General features: G+C 41.6%; 1 long non-coding RNA gene across 3 annotated transcripts in view; it reads left to right on the top strand.

Annotated features, from left to right (window-relative positions):
- LOC129655345 (uncharacterized) overlaps nucleotides 1–16,572 on the top strand; it is a 31,069-nt gene that overhangs the window by 3,042 nt on the left and 11,455 nt on the right. Inside the window, exons 2-3 of one of the 3 annotated variants that reach the window (XR_008715905.1) lie at nucleotides 6,200–6,299; nucleotides 11,774–11,854. This is a non-coding gene — a long non-coding RNA (uncharacterized LOC129655345). Of the gene's footprint in view, nucleotides 1–6,199; nucleotides 6,300–10,794; nucleotides 10,942–11,773; nucleotides 11,855–16,572 lie in introns of those variants that run through there. The other 2 variants (XR_008715906.1, XR_008715907.1) reach the window with 2 other exon arrangements.

Genomic DNA, 16,572 nt, shown 5'->3' with positions numbered 1-16,572 from the left:
TCTATCATGTCAACAGTGGGAGAGCTGGTATCTGTTAATCTGTCTCTTGTTCATGCCAAATTCTGAACACTTTGAGGACATAAACAGTGTCTTTCTGACTTGTATCCCCAGCACCTAGCACAGATCGAACCCACATCTCCTACGTCTCCTGCATTGGCAGGTGGGTTCTTTACCACTAGTGCCACCTGGGAAGCCCGTAGTGCTGGCACAACACGCAGGTTCAGATATTTGCTGAATGGAAATATCTGTCAAGGCACTGTGCCAAATACAGACTGATCAATTTTAAAAATCTGTCTGCAATTTTCTTTGAAATGAATTTTTTTAAAAGATGGATTCATGGCTGAATGGATGATACATAGACAGCTGTATGATAAAACAAATCTAGTGGATATTCTCTGTGAAATCTTTCAACTGTGCTGTATGTTTGAAATTTTCTATAATAAAATATTGGGGTTAGGGGAACCCAGTGAATCTTCAGTCCTTCAGAATAGGCATGATTGTCTCCACTGTTGAGAGAAGGTGCTGCTGCTGCTGCTAAGTCGCTTCAGTCGTGTCCGACTCTGTGCGACCCCATAGACGGCAGCCCACCAGGCTCCCCCGTCCCTGGGATTCTCCAGGCAAGAACACTGAAATGGGTTGCCATTTCCTTCTCCAATGCATGAAAGTGCAAAGTCAAAGTGAAGCTGCTCAGTCCTGTCCGACTCCTAGCGACCCCATGGACAGCAGCCTACCAGGCTCCTCCGTCCACGGGATTTTTCAGGCAAGAGTACTGGAGGGGGGTGCCATTGCCTTCTCCGAGAGAAGGTGAGAACTAACCAAATAACAACGGGGTTGGGGTACAAGCAGGACTCGCAGTCTCTCTGCCAAACCACCTCCCCATCTGCTCTGGAACAGACTCCCGTTCTGCTGTCAAATAGAATGTGGACCCCAGGAGCCGGTAGGTCAGTTCTGACCCACGGGTTAAACAAAAGGCCACAACAAGCTTGTTTTGGACAGAGTCAGAGAGTGGGGTGGGGCTCCCTGTTTCCTTAGGGGCTAGAAGACTCCCTTCCCGGAAGTGTCCTGACTGCTCACTGGACAATTCCGTACATAAAAGCCCTGCGGCCACAGCGAGGGCTTCCCAGGCTATTAGGTGTGATGGCTTGGCAAGACAAAGATGCATTCATTGTTGTTGTTGTTGTTGTTCAGTCGCTGGACTGCAGCACTCCAGGCTTCCCTGTCCTTCACCATCTCTCGGAGTTTGCTCAAACTCATGTCCATTGAGTCGATGATGCTATCCAACTATCTCTTCCTCTGTCGCCCCCTTCTCCTCCTGCCTTCAACCTTTCCCAACATTAGGGTCTTTTCCAATGAGTCGGCTCTTCACATTAGGTGGCCAGAGTATCAGCTTCAGCATCAGTCCTTCCAATGAATATTCAGCATAGATTTCGGTTAGGATTGACAGGTTTGATCTTCTTGCAGTGCAAGGAACTCTCAAGAGTCTTCTCCAGCACCACAGTTCTAAAGCTGAAGCTTAAAGATCAGAGCGGGGCATAAATGACTCGCCTGAACCACCACTATGACTTCTCTCCCACCGCCTCAGAGATGCATGTCCATATGTGAAGTTTAATTACTGCTTTCCAACCCTTCCTTGATCACTGGTTTTCTAGTGACATGTGACGATTCTAACCAGGTAGATTTGCCAGGTGTTTGGTTCGCGGCACGCGGGTGAGGACAGGATACACGCCTCCTTGGCAGGTTGATTCTCTTTCACCCATAGAGTCTGGAAATGAAATCCCGGTTGGGGCCAAGAACACAGAAGCTTGCTCTCTTCTGGCTGCGTATGCACCCCAGCCGCAGCCTGCGAAACCGGAGACGGTCGCGCGGGGGCGCAGGAGAGACGTTGCGAGTTTCGGGAGTCTGCAGTCTGCGGCGGTGCAGCAGAGGGAAAAGTGTTTATCTGAGTCTTCAGAAACTAGAAGGGGAGGTGAAGGATGGCGGGGGAGTCTTGGTAGAGTGAAAGCTTGCAAGACCTCCGATGCGGGCAGAGCTTCGGAAGGTTGGAGCTCCCACACCGTCAGGCTGTTAAAAGTACCGGATGATGGTTATCATCCTCATTGCCGCTGGTAGTTCAGTTTATGACCAGGTTCTGTTCCTTTCTTTGCAAGCTCCGCTCCACTCTCCAGTTCTACAAGGATGTCATTAGCCACGGCAGTCACTGACCCACAGTGCACCCTGAGAGGAATTAAGGATGAAGAACAGGATGGGTCACTCTGAGCTTTGGAAACAAGCCCCTTAGAAAATTAGATACATTTTAGGGAAAAAATTATGCAATATTTACGAACTTTTGTATCTTCACAAACATACAAAAGCACTGAAATAATTGACTGAGATATCTGTCCCTCAGGACTGGCAGTAACATTTTGCTGAGAGGTATGCTTGACTGCACGTGTTCCCTAGCCAAGATTGAATTTATTCTGGCCTCTTCCCCTTCTCTTTGGAGCAGTGCCTCAGAGCTATTTGAGGAACAACTCTTCACAGACTATATTCCTCAGCAAAGTCCCAGAATAAAACGGAAACTCGCAACTCTTATGCTGTGTGTCTTTAAGTTGACCCAAGCTTTGTGAAGACAGGGACCATGACTATCTATCTGACTATTGCATATCCATCCAGCTCTTTGCACATTGCTTGCCATCAGTAGTTGCTCAATTAATATTAGTTGAAAGTATGCTTCCCTGGTGGCTCAGACGGTAAAGAATCTGCCTGCCATGTGGGACACCTGGGTTTGATCCCTGGATCAGGAAGATCCCCTGGAGAAGGAAATGGCAACTCACTCCAGTCTTCTTCCCTGGAGAGCCCCATGGACAGAGGAGCCTGGTGGGCTACAGTCCATGGGGTCACAAAGAGTTGGACACAGCTGAAGCGACAGAGCACAGTTGCACACAATTATTTAAATCCTTCTTGATTCTCCAAAGTTATAATTCTTCCCTCATTGATATTATAGAGAGACGTTAATGTTTAGTGGTTATGTGCATGAACTCTGGAGCAGGAACACCTAGATTCAAATCCTGGCTCTTAGAACTCTGGGCAAAGTTACATTGCTTTAGTGTCTCCATGGACTAATACCTACCTTATAGGATAGCATAACATAGGATGATTACATGAATTGACATAGATGTACAAGCACCAGTGGTTGGCCCATAGTAAAAATGAACTATTATTACTATATCTGTATCTTGTGCATTGCTTTATTAGTGCAAGCATCACTTCTTTTTTATCATTATTTTCATACCTATGTCATTGTCTAGGTCATGAATTAGATTGTTGCTTACTTCCTACTCATGAAGTCTCAAACAGTGCCTGATCAAGTCGGCATTCAATAAATATAAAGTTAACAAGGTATATTACATCCCATTCAGTTATAACTCTCCTATTATTGAAACTCTTCATTAAAATTAGACTAATAATGAATAGTAAATCATCAAAATGCAAGATTTTTTTTGTTTGTTTTAACCTGCAAGGAAGATAAAAGGAAAACAAAGAATACAAGTAAAAAGTATACATGGAGAGGAAAGAACTCTTGGGTTGCAAAATTCTATTAAACATTTAGAAGGATAGATTTTATGATTCCAATTAGAGATTATCATGTTTGTAGAGAAATTGACTCCTTTCATCTATGCAATTCCATGTTTTTGGACGTTCTGCCTAAAATGTGTTAAATCAGGCAATAGTAAGCCAGTAATATTATCACGAATCAATCCATAATCTTTTCTAGTGTACCCTAAAGGAATAATCAAAGTTGTACACAAAGATTAATGTAAATGGATGATTATACAAATACCATACTATGATTTCTAACAGTGAAAACAACCTAAAGGTCTTCCATAACCCAAGTGGGGACAATTAAACATGACATAGCACAATGGAAAATGTTGCAGCTAGTTCAAAGCACATTTTCAAAGAAATTTTTGTACTGGGGACACAAAATTAAAAGGCACCAAAATAAGATTATAAAATGGTTTTTATTTGGGATTATATGTGATTTTAAGTTCCATAGTTTCATCTCTAATATATTTGTACTTTCTAAACTTTTATGCTTTATGAAAAAGTGCTTCTGTTTTTACTTTGTGATGCCATGTAGCTTGCGGGATCTTAGTTCCCCAACCAGGGTTCAAACCCTGGCCACTCAGCAGGGAAAGTGCTGAGTCCTAGCCACTGGACCACCAGGGAATTTCCAAAAGTTTGTCTCTTTTTCAACCATGAAATGATTTTAAACACCCATTATTCATTTTATAATTTGGCGTTCATCACATTATTTTTACTGTTTCTCAAGAGTGTAGTCCACAAACAGTTTACATCAGTATTCTGGTGCAGGCAGGTACACACTTAGGAATCAAGATCTGCCTTTCCATCTAATTACACAGGTGAGTCTTCACTGAACGCATGTTAAAGTTCACAAAGCTTCAGATTTAGCAACTAGAAAAGAAGGGAAACACCTGCGCTTGATATTAAAGAACTATAAATGGAGTACAACCTTAAGAAATTGTGAATCACTATATTGTACAGTTGTAGCTTATGTAGCATTGTACATCAACTATATTTCCATATAAAAAGTTTTTTTAAAAGAATAGTCTAAAAAAGTTACACACACATGGCCAGAAGATGGAGCAGGTTTTCCATTTACCTGATCCATGTCATCAGTATGAAATCTTGTTCAAAATAAATTGCTTGATCTCATTACATAAATCCAAGTGAGCGTCCTCATCCTGAAATGAGAAATTAGAATCTTTAATATGGGATGGGATTAGGCATCCTTTTTCATAGGACTACTCTCCTCTAGAAGTGTAGTCCATAAACAGTTTACAGAAAGAGTAGTAGGTTATGTATGGCCCAGAACAGTACCTCACTCCGTAAACAGTTTACAGAAAGAGTAGTAGGTTATGATATGGCCCAGAACAGTACCTCACTCCAAAGGAACGCTCTAACCAATCCCTTGTTTTATCTTAGCTTCAAAGTCAAGGCCAGTTGTTAGGATAGGGTGAATCTTTGTGGAATTTAGGAACAGCAGGAATGAAAAAAAAAGGGACAGAGTCTCTAGGCCTAGGCAGGTAGAGATGAAGTAACAGACTCTCTAAACTGTGCTCTTCTTTTGCCTCCACTTTGAGTCCTGGCATCAGAGGCAGAGCCCACTATCTTGGCACCTCCAGTGAACAGGAGTTAAGTAGTTAATGGGAACACAGCACCAACATCAGGTGCAAAATGCCATGTCCCTGAAGAAGCAGCCCCCTATGACCACTTCCAGGAAACTCCTCCAAGAAACTTGCCCAGACCTTCCCGCAAGTGTGACTGACAGCATTTTTTACCATTCATAGAACTTTTGCTTGCCTTTATCTTTTCAATCAGCATGTTGTGTTAAAAACAATCTATTTATAAGATCTGTCTTTCTTGGAGATACTAGAGTATGAGCTACCAGCCATAGGCTATTAAGTACTGCTTTTCTACCTATCAGCCATAGACTGGGGATAAAATCATTCACAATGGCAGTAAATATAATTACTACTCAGGGATAATATTAACCAAAAGAAAAGAAAATGTGTAAGATCTATCTGAGAAAAAGGGATGCCAAAATTTTAAACAAATTATAACAGCAATATTAATAGTAAATGGTTTACCATCTTCTTCTTGCTTAGTTGTGTCTGACTCTTTGTGACCCTTTGAACTGTAGCCCACCAAGCTCCTCTGCCCATTAGATTTTTAGGCAAGAATACTGGAGTGGGTTGCCATTCGCTTCTCCAGGAGATCTTCCTGACCCAGGGATTGAACCTGCTTCTCCTGTGTCTTCTACATTGCAGGCTAATTCTTTACCCACCAAGCCAAATGATTTACCATAGCATCATTCTAAGCATTTTTGCATATTTTGCTTCATTTAGTCAACAATCCATGAGACTGGTACCACAGTACTTCTCATTTTATAGAAAACAAAGGTATAAAAAGTAACTTGCAGGATGAGATTTTATCTTTGTTGCTGGAAAGGTATGTATTTATATATCTTCCCCAATTGGTTTTAAAATATTTGACTCAAAGCTCATGAAAATCCCTGAACAAGGAAGTTTTACTGTTGTAAAAGGTTCATATTTTATGTAAGTGTGTAAGTCCTTGAAAAAATCCTAAAGAATGTTCATCCCATGTTGAAGTGACCTTTGATTCTTTATACTTTCAGGCATTTAACAAACTTGTTGCAATGTGCATGTATTGCTGAATTTTAAGCATTGTAAAAGACATTTTACCTGAATTATCTCAAGTTCTCCCAATACCACGAGGTAGGTACTATTTTGCCTTCATAGATTTTAGAAATGGAAGCACAGAGAGGTCTGCTAACTACTTTAGGTCACACAGCTGGTAAAGTGGTGGTTTCAACTCAACAGCCTAAATCTGGATGGATGAGTGCCTTAATGGCAGAAGTCCCAGGGTGCTGGGACTCAGAAGGGTTCCTAATTCAGGCTGAAGGGTCAAACAAGGCTTCCTCTTAGAGGAGCAGATGGTCATCAAAGAACAGTGCTTGCACATAGTATGTACACACTAGCTGTTTGACAAATAAGTTGATTAACCTAACAAAGTGGGTAGAATTAGGGTGAGGAAGGGCATCCCAAGCAGAATAAGTCTTAGCTCCAAATCCAACCTGGACGTCATTTCAATATTCTGGTGCTGCAAGTCCAGGAATGACTCTCCCTTTGGGGCCTAGTGTATCCTGGCAGGTGCCAGAGGTGCCAACTTGATAAGCTGGAAACAGGCAAAATCTTCTATGCTGACAGTCCAGACAAGGCTGAAGAGCTGGTAAGACTCAAAGATGAACTGGTGCCAGGCAAGAAGCCCAGTGCAAGGCTCAGCCTGTTTGCTCAAACCCCCTGGTTAGCTCATCCACTGTTTCCAAAGTGATTTCCCTAGGATTATTCTGGACCAAGTAGGGACCTAAGGGGCAGTGGTTTTCAAATACCTTTTGCTTGTATTTCTCAAAAAACGTTTTTACATTCACATCTAAAATTTTTGAATCATAAGTTTATTTTTTTTTATTATAAATTTATTTATTTTAATTGGAGGCTAATTACTTTACAATATTGTATTGGTTTTGCCATACATCAACATGAATCTGCCACGGGTATACACGTGTTCCCCATCCTGAACCCCCCTCCCACCTCCCTCCCCGTACCATCCCTCTGGGTCATCCCAGTGCACCAGCCCCAAGCATCCTGCATCATGCATCGAACCTGGACTGGCGATTTGTTTCATATATGATATTATACATGTTTCAATGCCACTCTCCCAAATCATCCCACCCTCTCCCATAGAGTCCCAAAGACTGTTCTATACATCTGTGTCTCTCTTGCTGTCTTGCATAAAGGGTTATTGTTACCATCTTTCTAAATTCCATATATATGTGTTAGTATACTGTATTGGTGTTTTTCTTTCTGGCTTACTTTACTCTGTAAAACAGGCTCCAGTTTCATCCACCTCATTAGAAATGATTCAAATGTATTCTTTTTAATGGCTGAGTAATGCTCCATTGTGTATATGTACCACAGCTTTCTTATCCATTCATCTGCTGATGGACATCTAGGTTGCTTCCATGTCCTGACTATTATAAACACAGTACTGCAATGAACATTGGGGTACACGTGTCTCTTTCAATTCTGGTTTCCTCGGTGTGTATGCCCAGCAGTGGGATTGCTGGGTTTAAATAGTTTCAAAGGATGTATTTTTTCTAGTGGTTTTTTTTTTTTTTTTTTTTTTTTATGTTCTGAACATACCTTAAATGTGTTTTTGTTGAAAACGGGTTTAGTTCATCTCGATTATGGAAAGTATTCTTATAACCAAATTGGCAATGCCAATCCCATCTGATAAATCACACTTTCTATTTTCTTTTTTTTTTTTTATTTTCTTAATTTTTAAAACAAAATTAATTATTTATTTTGGCTTCACTGGGTCTTTGTTGCTGCTTGCAGACTTTCTCCATCTTCTTTGCACGGGCTTCACATTGCGGTGGCTTCTCTTGTTGTGGAGCACAGGCTCTGGACCCACAGCTTCAGCTGTTGCAGCACTGTGGTCTCAGCAGTTGAGGCTTGGCTCATGGGCTCTAGAGCTTCAGGTTCAGTAGGTATCCCCCGAGACCAGGGATCGAACCCATGTGCCCTGAACTGGCAGGCACACTCCCAACCACTGGACTACTGAGGAAGTCCCAGACAAATCATAACTTTCTATCAGGAAACTTAGACTTCACATTTTAGCTCAAATAATAGTGTTCATGTACATCTTGGGGACATGTATCTTACTTCTGATTCTCAGTCCAATAGAGACAGAGATGGAGGGAGGGAGGGAAGGATGAGTGGATACATGAAGGGATGTATGTATGCCTGGATGTGTAGATAGACGGATGAGTAAACAGATGGATGAATGGATGAGTGAATGGACAGATGGGATGGAGACGCTTGTTGCCTGGATAAGATGAAGTACCTCTTCTTTCAATATTTCTTATGGAAGCCCCTAAGCTGGGCATGTTAGGAATTCCTACTGAGAAGCAGGCAGTCTCAACCAGATTTTTATACCAGGAGGAAATGCCCCCATAGTGAATCTAGTGATCATTTCATAAAGAGGGAAGAGAAAGATTGAGAAAGAGATAGGGGAAGGTCATACCTCAGTCATCTTCTAAGGCATATCAGCTTTAGATACATGTGGAAGCTGAGATCCTGGAAACCAAGGCTTTTAAAATTCAAGAGCAACAGTGTGTGGGCTGAGGGGCTGTGGTGCTATGATCTTTTCCTCAACTTTTCCTCCCTCATGCTCTTGCACAGACTCAAAACTGAGAATGTGCAAAGTCACAGAGAAAATTGTAGGAAATTCACCATGGCTGTTGCTGGAAAGAGCAATTCATAAATGTGCTGTTCTCTTTTTAAACTTCCAGTTTGGCTTCATACTGTATCTTGTGTAGGCTTTTATTCCTGAAGGCTGGCTAAAATTCATAGGCTTAAACTACTGGCCTCAAAAATACTGGGTAGTTGCAATATCTATCTACCTCCTTATAATAATTGGCTGTGTGCTTTTATTTATTCATTTTAAATTGACATGATAAGGACTCACCACACAATTCCATTCATACAATCACAGAAGAAATACCAAGAAGAAACCACCTCAGCATCAAGAGCTAATTCTTATCAATGGAACTGATGTATAAAAAATTCTTTTTTTTTTTCAAATATTCTTTCTTACAGCCAAGGGACTTTGCAACAAAAACTGAATGCAGGCATGTGAGCATTAAGCATTTATAAGTTTTTGGCATTATAATGTTGGCCATAATTAATCAACTGTCTCTTTTTGAGGTGTAAAACAATATAAACTGAACTTTTGAGATTAAGTACCATTAATATTATAAATGTTCTCAAATATGAGTTATAAATGATGTTATAATGTGATTTCTTTTGTTTTGTGATTCCTATTCTTCTTGTGTGAAACCTGTAGGACTGTAAGCTGTGTTAAAGATTGTAAGCCTCAGTGGAAAGGGTGAACTTCCATATTTTTTGTCTTGAAAAGTTGGCTGGAGGACTGAATCTGTCTTAGAGGGATAGGCTAAGAGAAGTCAGATGAGTGACACAAGTCACTGGAACAGGAGAAGCAACTGATGAGTCAAGGTCCCCTCCCCAGGGGTAAATGTTATTCCTTAAAATGAGATGCTTCACTGAGGACCTGACTCCACCTGCTGAGAGCTGCTGCAGAGGGACACTGCCAGAGGCTCTGGGAGCGGAGGCCCACTTCCCACTCACACTTGTCTGGAGACCCACTGCAGACAGGAGACCACTGCTCCTCCTGCCCAGACTTCTCCTTGGAGAGGTTCCTTACCCTCTTTTCTATATTCCCAACTTCGACTAACATGTCTTGCATGCTAATTGCTTGCAATAAACCAAGTGATTTGTGAACTGAATATCGGCCATGTTTTATTTATCTCCAAGCCATGATGTGTGCCTGTACTTACTGCTGGGCCCTGTGACAAACATTGGGAACCTTCACTGAACCAAACTTGGATCTGCTTGCCTGCATGCTGTAAAGCCAATTTACTGACACTGGGTTGTGGTAAAGAAAAGTAGAGGGCTCCAAGCAAGGAGCCCAAGGGAGCTAGTGCCCAAAATACTTGAACTCCCTGATGGGTTTCTAGAAAGCTTTTTTTTGGAAAGCATTTTCAAAGCCCAGGTAAGGGTGTGGAGTCCCAGGGTATGTGATCAACTTGGGCACAAGTTTCTGGTTGATTGATGGTGAGATAACAGGACAGTGTCACTTTATCAATCCTCAGGCTCCAGTAGATCTGGGGGCTATGTGCTCATGGTCATCAAATAGTTAATTTCTTCTGTTTGGCAGAGGTTTCAGCATCTGTGAAACAGCTCAGGAAATGTGCAGCAAATGCTGTTGTCTAAGTGCTCAGAGAGGAACTGAAGCAGAGGATGGGGAGGGCTCTGTCCCAGGAAGGCTGCATAGAGTCCAGTGTGATTACAGAGCCATGGAGAGAAAAAGCAGCAGACATTCCAGGGGGTTGAGAATGATTAAATGTGGAGATTGAAGAAAAGAGGGAAGTCAAGGTTGACTTCTGGGGTCGTGGCAATAACTTAAGCAATGAGTGGTGCCTTTATCTCCTTGAGAGGCTGGAATCCTGGCAGTAGGGTAGGGGTGGAGCACAGAGGTGCCCGAGAATTAGAGCTGGAGGTGGAATTCCATGGTTATGGATTGGAAATCAGCAGTGGCTTCTGGGCTGCATGAGATATCCTGAGAGGCAGCAAAGGGGTGGGATTGAAAAGGGATTGGTCCTAGAGATTTGCAAACTCTGCAAGGGGAGGGAGGAGCCAACAAAAGACTGGGTCAGCCCTCCAGCCTCCTTCTTCACTCTGCTCAGGGCTATGTCCTAGGGCTAGAGCCCCTCTCTAGGTAAGGCTGGTAGAAGTGTGGGGCATGGGGTGGGTGCTGTCCTGGCCCCCTAGCTTTACGACTTGCTCTGTCTCTCACTGGCTCATGAGAAATGCACCTTCCTAGGCCTCCATTACTCTGAAATTAGGGATATTAAAATAGTAGTGCCACAAGAGGAGAAAATGAAGACCAGGAGGAAATGAGGAAGAACTAAAGTATTTGTTTTAAAAACATGGTTGGGAGGTGAAATTGACAGTGTCTTTGGAGGCAATGGTATAAGTGAGAGCTTTGGAGCTTAGGGGACGCAGACTTTTGATTCTGTCTCTAGTCCCTCGACATGAGGGCTGAACTATATCCTCAATCTACTTCTTCAGAGTATTTCTGACTGGGGATAGATTTGGAAATAGTCATTTTTTCTACATTTCCTTCATTGTTAGAAGATTGGTTAAGTTCTTTTTCTAACAACAAAAGGAATAACATTTACTGTTGCTGCTGCTGCTGCTAAGTCGCTTCAGTCATGTCTGACTCTGCAACCCCATAGACGGCAGCCCAGCAGGCTCCCCCATCCCTGGGATTCTCCAGGCAAGAACACTGGAATGGGTTGCCATTTCCTTCTCCAATGCATGAAAGTGAAAAGTGAAAGTGAAGTCGCTCAGTCGTATCCGACTCTTAGTGACCTCATGGACTGCAGCCTACCGGGCTCCTCCTTATGATCATATAAATTTAAGCACACACATAACTAGAAAAGCAACTTCTTGTTTTTCCCCATGAGTACAAAATGGGTTGCTTTTCTACTACTAAACCTTAAGCTTTGAATTCTATTAATATGTCATGTGGTTTGCTTGAATTCTAGGCCGTGAGACACAGCTGCACATGAGACCAAGTTCTGCTGTGCAGAAAACTCATCCTCCTTCCAGGACAAGGACCTCTGTGGGTGAGCAGTGGTAAAAAACATAATTCAGCCAATTTGAAGGTCAAATTGGGGAGCATCCCCTCTAGCAACCAGAAGGGACTAGCTCACAGACTTTCCACAAATGGAAGGTTTTTGATAAGAAGAAGGGTGGGGCAGAGAGCCCTTAGGGAAAGAAAAGATTAGTTTTAGGCCAGGACATCTTTTGAGGGAAAAGAATGGCAGTTTCATCACATAGAAAGCTTCTTCCTCTGGGTGCAGGCTGTGGAGAAGGCCCACAGGACAGATTATCTCCTTGGTGCCAATCAGAAAATTCCAATCCCGTTGGCTTAGATTACATTACTCGGAAAGGTGGAAACTGCAAGTAAGTCAAGTGTGGAGTCTAGGATTGGTGTCTGGGCTTTAGCATAAGTGATGTCATTTTGGGCTTGTGGTTTTTCTTTAGCATCAGCTAAGACTTGATAGTTGAGTGTCTTGGTAAATGGAGAAGTGGAGGGGGTGTGGGAGCACACATATTTTAGTGAATCAGGGAAACTGACCGTTTGGACTGATGAGGAATGAGTTTAGGGTGGGGATCCTTCACCTGGAGCTTTGGTGGTTTGATATTATTAGCAGAACCATGACTTTCTCACTACTAGAAATCACAGCTTTTTTCACTTCATGTTACAGTTTTGCAGGTATTACGAAACACAGTCTTATACTTTGTCAAAATTCAAAAACAGTTTAGATCTGCCAATCTTAAATAATAGGTTAAGAAGCTCACATATTCTGTATCTCAAAGTATTATTTTGATAACTGTATCATGCTAAAATCCACTCAGATATGAATGAAAATTCCAGTCTTTCCTGCCGGAGATCCTAGACACCTTAAAATTCTATCCACTCTGGGTTCAGAACCCCTAAATCAATATGGACAGCAAAAGTTTAAACACCGAGTCTGGAGCAAACTTGGCAAGGTTCAAGTCAGGCTTGGAGTGCCATCAAAAGGGGTTTAGCACAGAAAGACTCAAGAAGCTTTTAATCCATGCAGTAATGAGCGCTGATTTATGTTCTAAGGAACTTGCTCTAACAATATACAACAGGAGGGTGAACTCTGGAGACAGGAAACACGAAAGACTAGAAACATTTGGCAATATACACACCAAAGATATGGGGGGGGGGGTGCAGGGGTGCGTAACTGTTTCAATGTGACATTTAATCATTCTATTCCTACTCATCTTATGTGACAATACGTTATGTTAAGTAGTTCAAAATGGAGTAACAGTGGCCAATGTGAGCCTCCACGAAGATTGCTTTTAAACATCTGATATTAGACTATGAATATTTAAATGTGACATATTGAGTGTTAATATGGGTAAGGAATTTGTTTGCTAAGGGCCAAGGTTTGACTTCACCAGAACAGGAGCAAGTGATGGAGACAAGACCCCTTGGGGCTTAACTGGTACTCCCTATTACTCCTTAAAATGAGACCACTGAACTGGGCAACTAGAAGGCTCTTGTCTGGGGACTGAGCCCACGCAGGTCGAGGCTCTGTGACTTCCTGCTCACACTAGTCCTGAGACTCATTTCCTGGGATGGAGTGGGAGGGGCGCCACTCTTTCTTACTTACATGACTAACTTACGGTGCCTGAGTGATTGTGTACAATAAATAGAGCGAATTGTAGATTGAATTTGGCTCTGTTTCACAGTCTTCAATTTCAGACTCACCTGGCCTTCCTGCAAGACTGCACCACCACAAACCAATTCCCCCTTAATCAGGGATGGAAAACAGCTTGTTTTGATTTGCATTTTCTTGGCTTGTGACTGCCATCATTTCACATGTTTGTTGTCTACTTGCATTTCCTCCATGCTGAATTAACTTTTCAGAACGGGCAGCCTGTTCTTAGTGTGCTTTTTTTTCCCCCTGCGTTGGCCAGCAATTTTGTGGACTTCCTTTTAGCTAGAGACAGAACAGATCATATTCCCACCCCATTCTTCGTGACCACCCAGAGTTTGGCATTACTGTGTACCTTTCACATTTTAATTACCTGAAAAGTCTAACAGTTCCTGCAGCTCCTTCGAAGGTGGGGAGGAGGGATATTTGGCCCAGCACTGGCCATCATCAGTTTTCTCCAACCATGGAACCAGTTTTGTTAGCATTCCCCTGACTAATAAAATTGAGCATATTTTAATCTATTTACTGTCTATTCTAATTTCTATGGTTTTATATCTATTTACAAAAATGGTTCATACTAGCCACATAACCCACAGCTTGTTTTTTTCCTCTAACGTAGCCAGGACATCTTTAACTAGTGCATTGCATCTCTGGTGTAGTGTCTAGTAGCCACTCTGACTCCTCAGTGGGCACTGAGCTCCTTTGGCTCAATCCTTCTCTTATTGAAGGGCATTATTTTCTGAGTCTTTGTCATGAAAAACCCAGGACTGAACATTTTGTTAAGTCCTGGTGGTTTCACTCCTGGAGTAGCTTTTCAAGGGAGAGTATATGTTATTATTTCTGATTTTATTAGGTGTTCCAAGTTCCTAAAAAGTCATAACTATTCCCAGTTCAGATAGGTAATAGTGATCCCATTTTTTTACATTATACCCTCAACTTCTGGGCTTGGGCAACTTATCATGTTTAGTATGCATTGCTTTCAATTCTCCTTTTTTTTAAATTTAGTTTATCAATTTACACAAAATTTTATTATAAGAAACATGAAGGATTTTTGTGGTGGTTTAGAATTTGTTATTCTCTCTTCTGTGAAGTACTTTCCTGTTTAGCTTTTTTGCAGTTTATAACTCTTTAATGACAGTTGTCTGTTCTGTATTGTTAAATGGACTGTTCTGCACATGGAACCTTTTTTAAATCTTGAACATTGTATTAATTTTTCTTTATATTCATCTGATGAGGATTATGTGTTTGTTTTTACCTTTTGGATCACTATTTGATTATTTTAAAGTTTTGCCACAATATCATTTATTTCATTTGTTTTTTTTTTTAATTTATAACCATACATTTGCAAATTTATCTTTTAATATCCTCACATCGGGTCTTTTTTCATGCTTAATTTTGTACACTGTAATTTTTTCTCTTTAAGGAAAATGCTTACTTGTGTTTTGATTTTATTCTTAACAGTTTTCTTTTAAATTTCTACTTTTATCTCAGCGTTTTGTCTTTTCTTTTCTTGGTTTTGATTTAGCCATGTTGTTTAGGGTACAAAGATATTTATATTTGTGGATTACCATAACTGAAAATTTTCTTTGCTTCATTTCATACTTTTGACCTGAATTATGCTTTATTAGTCAGTGTTACCTTCTTCATGCTTTAATTTTGTCAGCATTTATATGTACAATTTTGCCCTTATTTCCAGTTTTCTTTGGTAGTTTGCTTTAATACTATTTGTAGGACATATAGAGCAGTCTTGTTGCTGAACTGAACTTGATATCACTCACCAGATATACAGCAGCCAATCTACTGACACTGGGTCATAAGGAAAGTGCAGCATCTATTTGCAGGGCACCAAGCAAGGAGAATAGGTAGCTAATGATCAAAGGACCTGAACTCCTTGCTTGGTGCCCTGAAAATTAACACTGTGCTTTTCCTTCACCAAAACGTGGTGTCAATAGACTGAATTTGCTACAAGTGAACCTAAGTTCAATTATGTAACAATTTTGGTGACCATGAAAAGACCACCACCCCAACTGGGTATCTTTGCAGCACACTGGCTCCTGGCAGGAGAGGGCTCTAAGATTCTGTCCAGCAGCTTCCTGAACACCTTTGTCTCAGGGACAACCCAGAGCATCTGCCACCAACTGGGGGTCCATGGCCCTTGGTGCTTTCATGGTGAAGGAAACAAGGCACTTACTTGAGACATTTCTGCTTAGTAGAAGGGCTCGTGTATGATGACACCAGGGTATTCATTTCACCACTTGGCTATGTCTGTGGTGGGATATTGATTTAGGGGATTTTCTGTATTGGACTAAGGAATCTGTAGCTCTGAGAGATGCCTTGTGCTTGTGTGCTTGCTTGCTTCCTTGATGTTTGATAGTACCAGCTGTGAACAACAAAGATGGGTAGTCAGAGCTCTGCTCCATCTTGTAGCCCGTTAGGGTATATTTTGCAGAATTGAAAGATTTTTAGTTAAGCACCTCAGAAAAGGAGAAAAAATGGTATTCCATGTTAACACTGTTTAGCCTCAGGACATCTTAAGATCTGGAGAACACTGCTCCCTAATGGCTCTCTAAATTATAACACTGTCTTTGAACCAGAACTATTTTGTGAAAGGGGAGGAAAATGGGAGGATGCTTCTTATGTACAGCCCTTATGCTATTGATTCAAACTGAGTCTTATTAGATTAAAATGTAGCATGCATGGAATTATGATACAGAAAGAAATTTCCTCCAATAAAGAGATTTTAAAAGGTTTACCCTATCCTCAGGAATCAAGAGATGGGGAATTAATTCAGCAAATAAATTCTCCTAGATATCCATCACAACTGCCTCTGTATGGCGGGCAAAATACGGAAGCAGGGGCTGGAGCCATAGATCCCACAGTAGCCAATTCATTCTCACCTGCCCTGGCAGGAGCTGAGGAAGGAGGGGTTGTCTTCCTCTCGTACCCGACAGAGCTTCCATTTTGGTCAAGAAACCACTAATGTTCATTCAGGGTGATTTCCACTGAGGCAGATTCACATTGGAGGAATAAATGCCCAAGATCATCCAGCAGGATTCATGTGGATCCACTCTCCCTTTTCAACCTCAGAC

This window comes from Bubalus kerabau, chromosome 6, assembly GCF_029407905.1.
Source record: "Bubalus kerabau isolate K-KA32 ecotype Philippines breed swamp buffalo chromosome 6, PCC_UOA_SB_1v2, whole genome shotgun sequence".
In the NCBI taxonomy this organism is placed as follows: domain Eukaryota; kingdom Metazoa; phylum Chordata; class Mammalia; order Artiodactyla; family Bovidae; genus Bubalus; species Bubalus kerabau.
The sequence above is the reverse complement of the archived record's forward strand: the minus strand, read 5'-3'. Positions and strand labels throughout refer to the sequence as shown.